Genomic DNA, 11804 nt, shown 5'->3' with positions numbered 1-11804 from the left:
CCCAGGCAGAGCCCCCCAAACTCAGCGGGAGCCCCCCGACCCCTTTTTGCTTTCCCCATCTTTACCTTTTCCTCGCTCCACAGCACCCTCGACTCACACCGTAGCTTGGGGACCTGCAAGGCAGACACCCCTAAGCAGGCACTAAAAGGGGGTTCACTACCACGTTAAGCACATTTCGTATTTCTGTCGTTAATGAACGGTGTCCTTGTTCGCTTTGCTGATACTTCCTTGGCCTCCCCGCAGGTAACTCGTATCTCTCAGCTTTGATTCTGGTACCGATGTGCTCAGTTTCCAGTGGAGTTTGTTGTTGGTTCAGGTGTCTCATTCCCTAAAACAGCTTAATCCTTCTTGTTCACCCTAAAACAGCTTAATCCTTCCCCCAGCAGGAGCAACAGAGGATCCCAGCTGAGCTCAGATTTTAGCAAGGTTTATCTGACCCACAAAGCCAGGTGCCTTATCCCACACCTTACCTTCTCCTAGGAACCTGAAGCCATCCAACACACCCCAGAAACCCCATTTCTAACAAACGTCTTCTATTTACACAGTGCTTTTTGCCACGATGCTGTTTCAGTTTTACATCCCCATCTTCCAAATGGAGAAGGGGGTCCTCAACATTTTAAATCACGTATTTTTGCCACCTTACACTAAGAACACACCAGTTTACAACCAAGTTTTTCAGGATAACCAGTACTTAACTCTACTTTTTTCCACTATTACCATTTTACTGGAAACCATCTCGAAGCTGCTTCTCCTGTGCTGTCCAAACCCATCCCTTCTGCCCCAGATCCACATCCAAGTACAAGCCACACCAGCACTTTCCAAGGAGTTACTGGATGGAACTTCAGCACATTTTAAAATTCAATTTGCTGATTCTCCTGCAATATACAGGCTTGGCATACTTCTTGTTCACTTTGATGCATCTGTCATTTGCTCTGTGTTAAAAGTCACTGTTTAGAAACAAGATCTTTCTACGTACCTTTCTGACCTTTAACACTCAGTTAACTTCCATCAAGCAGGCTTCTACATTTAGAAGTACATTTAGAAGTTTATTGTGGCGCCTGATGCCTTCTGTATGTTCTTTATAGAAAAAGGAAGCTGCAGCAACTTGTGTTTCCCCTGCACACAATCTGACACTAATAGCACTAACTACTCATTATTCCAGGCCTGCTTTAGCTACCATCTGACCTTCCAAAAAAAAAAATTTTTTTTTTTTTGGGTCAAGGCTGCATTCCCAGTGCTCACTCTTCTGTTCTTGGCTTCTTCCTTGTTCCTTGGTTTCCCTTCCCCCACTTTTATAGCACAAAAGAAAAGAGACAGGCTCACCCACCTAGCACAAACATCCGGACAAACCACTTCATCTCCAGCCCTGGATCCTGAAAGTTGCTTTTTGGGAGGGAGGGAGGGAGGGAGGGAGGGAGGGTGTGTGTGTGACTGATGTAGCTCTACAATACAGCTCAATTCTGAAGCCTTGCAAGACAATTTATTTCCACAGCTTATGGCCTGACTTAAACTCGTTTAGAATTGGATAGCAGGGAATACCTGACTTGCAACCACAAGTTAGCAGAGCTGCAAATTTTGGTGTTGTCCAGTTTTACAGAGATGTATTTTGCCCTTGGCAATCAGAAATTAATAGGACAGGCACAGGATCTCTTCCTGCTTCCTGAAAATAGGAATATGGTTAATTTGCACACACAAGTCATCATTCAGCAGCAGGGCATGCAGAGATAATGCTGCAAAACTGAGTAATAAAAGGCAGATAACTTCAAGACTTGGACTACCTTCTATTTTTTGACTTCTGCATGTGCAAGGCATCCATCCACCGCCAGCATCTCTGTGGCATTCCTGTAATCTTGGTGTCGTTACCTTTAATCGCAGGGCAGCGGTGCAGCTGTCTGCCTGTCAGTCTCAGGGAATCCGCAGCTGTCCAGAGAACAGAAAGATTTGCAAACTGCCTAAAAATACATGACAATTCTAAGAAAGTATTGTGTGTAGCTCAGAGCAGGGAGAAGTCAAAGTCACAGGGTGGTGAAGTAATCTGCTACTTGGTGGAAGGGCAATTTCTTTTTTTTTTTTTTTTAGCTACTTAGAAAGCTTTCTGACACACAGGCTGCCCCCTGCATCTTATAAAACATCAATTGAGCTGTAATGCCAAATTCACTTCCACTAACCAAGACGTAGTGTACTGACATTTGCAAAAAAGGCTTCAACAAGATTTTAGTTTTTGTTTTAACTTTGCCTTTGCAGCTGGCCAGGAAGGTGGGCTGAGGCATAGTCCTCTAATAACTGGGAACCTGTTTTATGCCTCAGGGTTTTTAAGTGATTACTAGGGGCTGAGACCCCCCAGCCCTTCTTGCATACCACAACCACGATGCTGGCATAGTACTTCATAACTCTCAATTTTGTGCCAGAGCAGTGAGACAGCTTTTGGCAGAAACAAGGAGATGTCATGGAAAAGGTACCTGCGCACAAGTCCTGCTCTCACTCCTTCCTGCTCCTCTGGTGGGTTCAGAAGCCAGCTGTGGGTTCACCAAGGGGAGAGAACAGTCTGAATCGCTCCACAACCATTCAGACACCACCACATCACAGCTTCAGCACGGCAAGAGCCTGACACCAGGTATAGCTGCGCGTTTCCAACACCCAGACAACAAAATCCAAACTCCCTTCCCCACCTTTGCATTCATTACAACAGAGAACTGGCTGCTGACACCCAGGCAGCCCTGCCACCCACAAGAGGTCACTGCTGGTCCAGGCAGAGAAGTTTTCCTATCGCCACCGCCACCATCTAACAGATGCTCCCCCCATGGCTGCAGCTCTGGGGCTCCAGCCCCAGCAGGCTGCCACCCGCACCCCAAAAACAGCCCTGCAGCTGGGAGAGGAGATAGCAAGGAGCGTGCACACAACTGCTGAAACAGGGCACACCTGTTACCCACCCACATCATGCTGTACTGGGTCTAACCAGCAACCCCACGGCTTTCCCTTCACTGGGGAGAGATGCTTAGTCATTTCTAGCAGTTTTCCACTTGCATTAAAAACGCGTAGTCAGGCTGCGGAGCCCGCACAAGAATTCGAGCCAACAACCCACAAAAAAAAAGCCACCAGCAGCAAGGAGAATGTAATGCAGACAGAATGTAATTAGTTACACTGCTGGAATCCAGCCAGCACAATCAATGAATTATGTTCCCAGCGTTGGGATAGTTTTTTTCATTTCAAATTTAAATTAGGAGATTAATATGGGATGTTCCTTCACGCTGTGGTTGCACAGATTAAAATAAAGGTATTAATATTATGCGTTCACAGTTGAACAGTATGCTGCAAACAATGCTACATTTAAGATCTGGTCTAAGAAAAATGTAGGGACTGCATCTCTCACAGTTAGCAACAGGAAAATAGGCCAAATAATTGTATTTTGGGGTGCAGCTTTTACACTGTACTTTGCAACAGAAAGCTCTGCCTACATCCCACAGTTTTAACGCAGATGAGACAGGAACATAAAAGCTAATAATGAGACCCCTCGAGCAGGAGAAGTCATGAAGTTTGCTGGCTTCCCTGGTCACTGAGCCAGAAACCTCACGTTTTCACACAAGTCATTTGAAACAGATGAAGTGCACAGCAGCAGAGACAATTCTCCTTCCTGGAAAGGGTGTAACAGAGCCCAAGAGATTAATTCTTTCATTGATATGAGGACACTTAACACCTGATGTCCAGAAACCAAAGATCACCCTGAAAACGTGCAGTAAAACACCACGCCATACACTTCACCCTCCCTCAGTGAGTACAGACAAAATGTCTGCATTTAAACAATTCACGAATTCTCTCTCCACGTGCAGATGCTGACTGCTCAGGTCCCAGCAGACTTGTGCACAGCTACTACAATTTGCCCAACCAAGGGGTCAGCCATGGCCACATCCCCGCTGGTGTCACTTGGCGTTGCGTTGTTTGCATCATATGGTTCTTTCCCAGGTAGCAAAGAGCACATTTAACAGAACTATTTGAAATACAAGGCCCACATTTTCTGACAATCACTGCTACCCATCCTGGTTTTAGCCCTGGCACACCAAGGTTATATACAGAACATTGCAATAGACAGGAATTCAAGCCCGCTGACTTTATTAACACAAGTGAAGTTGCTCAGGAATTATATGGTGAGACAGGTCGAGGACCATGTATTTGACCCAGCCACATTCCAGCCACTCATTGCATCACTGCCACCCAGCCAACACCCAGCTCAGACAATAAGGAGCAGTGACACTTTGGGACAGGGCACTTGAGCAGGGTACTGAGAGGAACTCTTTGCAGCAACCTTCATCGCAATCCTTCAGTACTTGTTTTTTGTTTGTTTGTTTGTTTTTGTTTGTTTAAAGCTGTTCTTATTACCTGTAATGAGTTAAGTTAAAAAGCAAAACAACCCTCTTATTCTCCCAAAAATCCTAGGGCTGATGGCTACCTTTGCTCTATGAAGAATAAACCTAGAAGTGAAAAGCCATCAAAAATAGTAGTTTAATCAGGAAAGCTGATGTACTTGCTCAAAACATTTGTCTCATGACAAATACCCTACAAAGGCCTGAGATGAAGTTTCAGAAGACTTGCAACAGAAGGATGCTCTGCTCCCTTCTGGCCATCCATTATCTTCTGAGTGCAGAGCTTTGCCAGACAGTTCATAGATTTCCATAACTCCCTGCAACCGGTGCAATTATGTTTGTGTCTGGAAAAAAAAAAAAGGTATACAGAAGCGTGGGCAAAGTCAGTGTTTTAAGAAGGGCTGTAGTTGCGATGCCCCTGGATCACGACACTCAGGCAAGTCAGTGAGGGCCACAGAGCATAAAACAAAGCCAACCTAATTTAATCAAAACTAATGAAAGCTTATCCTCTACATGAATACTGGAATTTTAAAACAAGGTTTGGGTGAGATCTTTCCCTCTTCCAAGGTGGATGTGCTCTTACATTCCCTTCTACAGAACTGATCAGATATTCTAGATTCGCTTTTTCCTCCCCTCATAAATCCTCCTTCTCTCCCTCCTACTCAGAGGATGCAAGATCAAATGTCTCATTGCATCATTAAAACCTAATTAACTCTTCCCCAGAAAGATCAGCTACATTTCTGGGCTCCTGAATGCATGTACTTGCAACACAGCTGCCGACCAGCAGCCAGGAGAAAGTGACGACAGGTGAGTTTTCCCCAAGCTGGGCTTAAAGCCAGCTTGTCATTACTCAGATGAGTTCTTCCTATAAGCAGGCTCTTCTCCCAGTACCTAATGTTGTATTTCTGCAGCATTACTAATGACAGTTGGAATTTTATTTAAAGAAAATACATGTGGAAAGGACAAAGGAAGAAAAAAGCAACTTGCAACATGTTTATCTTCTTTTCTTCATCTCATCTCTGATGCAGTCACCACATTAAGCATCCCGCAGCATTTTTCATGTTAGCTCTTTGCTCCATCAGACAACCCAAGCTCCAATGCAACACAGTACATCTGGGCAGCATCCCAGCCCGGATCCCCATCCACCTCGCAAGCCAGGGAGATATGAAGCAGGCCCAACAATGTGTAGCACTTCTAGGGCAGTATACTTGCTGATTGCTTCCTTAACTATTGCTCACAACAACCAGCTAAGACACTGCCAAAGAAACACTCACAGCTGGCATCACACAAGGAGAGAAGTTAGGGTGGGCTGTTCTGTCTCCTCCTTTCTTCTCATTCACAGAAGGCAAGAGTCTGGGGACAAACAAGGAGTCAATGAGGTAACTGCAGCAGTACTAAAGGAAACAGCTCTCCAGGGAGAAGAGTCTCAAAACCATGAATTGACAGATACCCTGTTCTTTAACCACAGTCTCGATTAAAACCTCTGAGCATTACAAATATTAACAAGATAAACCCAGCTTACGTGTCTGCTTTCTTTATCTCAAATAGTTCCCAAGTTTCACACAACACTGTTCAGGCAAGACAATGGACCACTAGAGTGTTTCCAGATGCTTAATAGTTTAGGGACACAGGACTGCTTAAGCTCTAGGTGGGTTCACCTGAATGCACAGCTCTGCTCTTAGGTCATGCATGGTATTAGGGGAAGAATTCTCTGGAAACAAAACCATCTGCAAAACAAAAGAAAAAAGGGAACCAATACTCACTTGTATTAAAGCCATTTGACTTTCCTATTATACATGTGGAACAGCCTGAGATGCACCAGACGTGGTGTTATCTAGCATTCCTGCAGTCCTCAGTTCCTGGAAACATGTGAACATGTTGGAAGGCAGCCTTCAGGGCAAAGCAATTCCTCAACTCTTGCATCATAGCCTCAAAAGCACGTTATTACTCCTAGGGTCTCTTGTGCAACACTGCAATATAAAGGTAAAGCATGCTGCATGACTAGAAGCTCACTGGCTTTCATCAGCCTCTAACATGGTCCAAGACATCTAAGCCTTCCCTCCTTCCTAATGTATCTGGTTAGGAACACCAGAAATTCAAACAGGACAGGTTTGTGTTTGGATAGCAAGATAGAGCACCAAGAAACTAAATTCTGTCTTGTTCTCATTTCATCTTCCAACAGCTATCACAAAGCTGCCATCTTGCAAAGGGAGGCAGCATCAGCTGAAAGGCAAGGATCAGAAATGCTTCCAAGTGAGAAACAGACGTTAAAACCCTGAACTCCTGGCTATTACTGAGTCTCCAGAATGGCCAGCATTTGCAACACATGGTCTTCCAGGAAAGCATACAGTAACTCAGGACAGACCAGTTGGGTTTATTGCAAGAGTCGCTGGATGAAGTTCAGTGGCTTCTGTTGTAGAGTACAGCAGTGGAGGTAACGGAGAGCTCAAGCCCTCTATATGCTATCAGAGATGACCAACAAAGGTGAAATGAAGTGCAGTAACTGCACACCAATCAAACACCACGGCAGAGAACAGATACCCACCAGGCATCGTGATAACAGAACAAGGGCTCCGTTCCCTGCTTCCCAGGAGATGGCAACGATTAATTAACAAATCACTTCTTGACTGTAAACCTTTTAACCCTGAGGAAAAAAGCAAACAATTCTAAAACATCAAAATCAAGAGTTGACAGCAGTCCCTACCTTCTTGCCCTGAAAACACATCCGTCCCACTCTGGAACTAGCTATCTTGTTTAAACAATAACCTAATCGTCCCTCCAACATTTCCCACCAGGATCAGAACAAACCAGACTATCTCAAAGGCAATTACCAGGTCAGGGACAAGCACAGCTACAGGAGACCAAAGCAATCAGGTACAGAAGAGGAAGATACCACATCTCATCCTCCTCCGGGGAGAAATGAGACTGCAGAATTACCTGATCCGGGGACTGTAAAACCCTTTTCAGCCACTAAAAATTAAGCACAACAGGGCCAGTGAAAGATGCTTTGGGGCCAGCATCTTAGACACAAATTTCTCAGGTCTAACCCACTGAGTCCTGCTCCTGGCACCCAGAGATCTCAGCCGGGGGTTGTCCTGCTATCTCCAGCTTCTCCTAAGGGGTTTTTCCCTTTAGAGAAGATAACACAAGACCTGTTTCAGTTCACAGTGATCTCACTGTCACCATGCGGGTGACAAAGCAGCAGGAAATGAGTTTGGTGGATCACATAACAGTACACGGAGTTAGCCCACACAGAAAGCTCTGCTATAAAAACAAGCTGATGGGTGGGGAGGACAGAAATTCTCTCCTGTTACGGAAATACTGCATTCCAAGAAAGGTAAAGAGTCCTGTCAGGTAAGATCTGCAGAAATCATTGTCATCACTGAACTATGTGATACCATAAGCTGCGTTTCACCAGGCACATTTATTTCACGTTCACTCCCAGCATTGTCATCCTTTTGTCAAGGGGAGTTCTAAGCAGCAACTGACCCACTCACAAGCCTTGAGCTACTACGTGAAGAACTACACAAGGTTTCTCTGAAGTTTGAAACCTCTCCTGCTGGAAGCCTGATGCAAGCAGATCCTATCACTGGGGGATTCAAGTGCTTCTTGTTTTAAGGCAAAGCACAGCTGAAGCTTCGTCTGCGAAATTGGTGGGTGAAACCCAGCAACAGGAAAAAAAAAAAAAGATTAAATGACAGTTTCCAAACTTCAAAAAGATTTAGGTTAGAAGACACTCCTGGATATCAGCCAGTTCAGCTGCCTATTTAAAGAAAGGCTAAGTTAAAACTAGATCAGGATGCTCACTTTTGTGCAGGCTCTTCTAATCAACCTTGCCCGTTTCTACACCACAGAATCATAAGTTATGTCTAGCTGAGTCTGCTCTGCTTACTCGGGTGAACTGGCATGCCAGAGAAAAATCTTAAAGCTATATATAAAGCACTATAGCAGTGGCTGCAGAACAAAAACAATTTCTCTCCTTTCTCCCAAAGCTGTTTGGATTTCTTACTACGAATCTTCAGGTACGGGAGGAAGTATCTTGCTTCTCCAAGTAGTTTTCCTGACTTGTAACCTAAAGGTTTTCCCTTTTTAAGATAACACATTTGATAAATTCAGTCTGATTTGTGTCCTACAATATGCAGATCCTGGCTTTTGGGTTAGTGTCAAATTTTCCAAACTACTGTTGATTATCTTATCTCCTACTGCAACACCTGGGGTATGCCAATAAGTTGGCCAGAAAAGGGTTCTAGACGGAGTCCCCACAATGCTTATTCAGCATTATCATACATTTCCTGTCACTTCCTTCTCCTCCCATCCTCAAACACCCCATAGGAAGCTAATCTCCCAAGTACAAAAACTGCGTAACAACCACCATTTGCCTTTAAAAAAAAAACGACACAGAGCAAAAACTTTCCTTATGAAATGCACTGATAGGACCCTAGGTAGGAGAGAGATTTACCGACTCCTTGCAGTGCTGCAGTAGGTGGTCCAGCTGGCAGTGGCACCCACAGTCCATCCGAGCTCCCGAGTGACCCCAGCTTCCCGATGCCGGGGCTGGTACACCGCAGGCATGGTGAGCACAGGTCCCAGGGAGGTGCAAGCACCTGCTTCATAATTCCGACTCGCTGCAAACTCCGACAGTTCCGGCTTTCTGATATAGCTGCGACTCCACCCCACCTCCTGCCACCACTCCTGCAGGCCAGCCTCGCTGCTAATAAAGACATGGGACAATACCTCTGCAGTGAGTCACGAGCTGTCTGAAAGAAAGCAGAACTAAGGGAAAAAGAAGAGGCAAACACTACCAGCTCCCTTCTGTAAAACACAATAGGACGGGCAAAAATTGCACAAGATAGGTAAGCAACAGATAAAGTGACAGGAATAAAGTAGTCCGAGCCTGCTGCATGCCTGACCCTCCTAATTTCAGCTCAGAGGAACAGTTTTTAGGGTTGCAGGCTTGGCCTTACTGCAGATGACAAGTGGAAAAGCAGTAGCTTTGTAGCCCCGGGATCACGTTGCAGACAGAAGCCAGATCTGCTCTCAGCATCTCCTTTCCACAAACCTCTCTGCACTCCAAGAAGTACGAAAACTCTCACATATAGCAGGGAAAATTGAGGCAGCAGTCCAGGTTATTACATTACCAAGACCTACAGGACAGCTGCGTCTGTCGGCCAAAATCACCTCATCCATCAAGAAATACAGACACAAATGCTGTAAAACACAGTGCAGTTAAGGATACTCTGAAGAAAATCTAGTAGTAACCATCTCCTCCCACACCTTAAGAAACATGACATTTAAAATCTACCACATCTCACCCAAATGAATCTTTATTTGCAGTTCTCACCGGGCCTGGCTAATCCCACTGGCTCATGCAATATTAAACCTTCACATCAAAACAAGATAAAGCCGTGGAATTAACACATACCTCACTTACTGAATTTTTCTACATACTGTGCAGTGGAACCCCTCTCACCCTATCCGCACGCAATACCGTAGACTTGTGCCTTCCTTCACAACAGAGGCAAACAATTCATTCTTTGCTTAAAGACAGACCTTATAGCAGCCTTCTGGTACCTAAAGGGGGCCTACAAGGAAGTTGGAGAGGGACCCTTTATCAGGGAGTGTAGTGATGGGGCAAAGGGTAACAGTTTTAATCTCGTAACAGGTAAGTTTAGATTAAATATTAGGAAGAAATTATTCACTCAGAGGGTGGTGAAGCACTAGAACAGGTTACCCAGAGAAGCTGTGGGTGCCCCATCCCTGGCAGTGCCCAAGGCCAGGCTGGACGGTGCTTTGAGGAACCTGGTTTAGTTGGAGGGGTCCCTGCCCATTGAACTGGATGGGCTTTAAGGTTCCTTCCAAGCCAAACCACTCTGTGACTGATTACAGCTTCCCTTTGATTTCAATCTTTACATGAAGCAAAAAAGCTCACTGATTTCTGCCTTCTAGTATATCCTGTTCTTCCCCCCGCAAATAACGTTTAATGAAGCTTTCATTACCTTTTTTCCCCACCTCCTCTTTCCCAAACAAGCTCAGAGATGAGCAACAGCCACAGCTTAGCTTTGACTGCAACCTCTTCAAGGCAGTCCAGCCTCACCGGTCAGAAGAGCAGCTAGCAATTGTTACGAGAAGAGCAGATGCACCTTCGTGTTTCACTCATTAAACTTTCTGCATATTATCTGACTGCTTTCCTTTAAACAATGCTCCCCCCAAAGCTTATCTAACTTAAACAAAACCCTTACAAATTGAACCTCATCACCCAAAGGCTTAAGCAGAAGCACTGTTAACGGCAGAAGTGTTCTGTTAAACCTGCTCTGCAGTCATTTGTCAAATGCAATTAACATCAGTTCTCCCTGTCTAGCATCTTCGAGAAGGGCTTTAAGAAGTTGTCATTCTGGAGCTTACACAAACAGTTCACAGCTCTGCTAGCAGCTGTGTCAGCTCCCACATCTACATGAGCCGCATTAATCTCTGTGGAGACATGCCACAGAAGGTGTTCGATGGTGACTTGGACAAAATAGCTCTGTCCAACGCTGCCATAGCTCCTGGAAGCGAGGTTATTCCTTTCCCTAACTGGCTCCATTCTGCAGCAGCTAAGCATAGCAGGCTGTTCAGGGGTCTTGCTGATTCAGTACCGCAGGAGAAACCTGGGCAGAGTCCAGTGCACCGCAGCTCTCAGGACTGTACGCCACACCTAAGCATGTATGCATGAGTCATTAACCAAGCAGTGCACAAACATTAGCCATAGATCATAAACCTGGAGTCAACAGCCATCTGCAGCCCCATGTCTACCCCAGCACTGCCACGCAAAAAAGCCTGTGGCTTTACAGCCCAGATGGGCCTGGGAAAGACGAGGTTATTGAACCCAAGAACTTCCTGACCTGCCCCTCCTCTGCAATTCAATCTGCTGGGACAGAGGGGACACTGCCAGCATGATTCATAGCAGATTTTACTGTCACAGCAGTTCTGCCTTTCTTGCTTGTTAAGCTCCTCCTCTATCAGGATTTTGATGGATCTTTAAAGAAACTCCTTCTGGACTTGCCTTTTTACTTTCTTCAGGTCTAGGCAGGGATTTGTGTATCTTTGCCTCAGGGCAAGATGCTGAGTGTCAGAACAAGGTCTGCTGCCCGCACTGCTTCTCACCTTGCCCAGCCACATTAGGGAAATTCAGATTTTGATGAGCATGGCCAGTCAGCTTCTCACCACAACAGCCAGAGGACTCCAGAAGAGTCCCACGCACTGGCTGCTTTTGCCATCATCCTCTGTGCTGAGAGGTGTTCCCCACGCACCGCCAAAGCATGGGGGGCAGAGGGGAAGAAGATGTGAATTTCAGGATTATATTCAGCACATTTTCTGGCCCTCCCATCTGCACAAGCAGATGAGATGCATGCTGACACCAAGGCTGGTGAAAGGGCAGTTACCCTCAGCATGCTCCCCAGCAGCACATCC

This window comes from Anser cygnoides, chromosome 23 (genome assembly GCF_040182565.1).
Source record: "Anser cygnoides isolate HZ-2024a breed goose chromosome 23, Taihu_goose_T2T_genome, whole genome shotgun sequence".
Taxonomy (NCBI): Eukaryota; Metazoa; Chordata; class Aves; order Anseriformes; family Anatidae; genus Anser; species Anser cygnoides.
Note: the sequence above shows the minus strand (reverse complement) of the source record.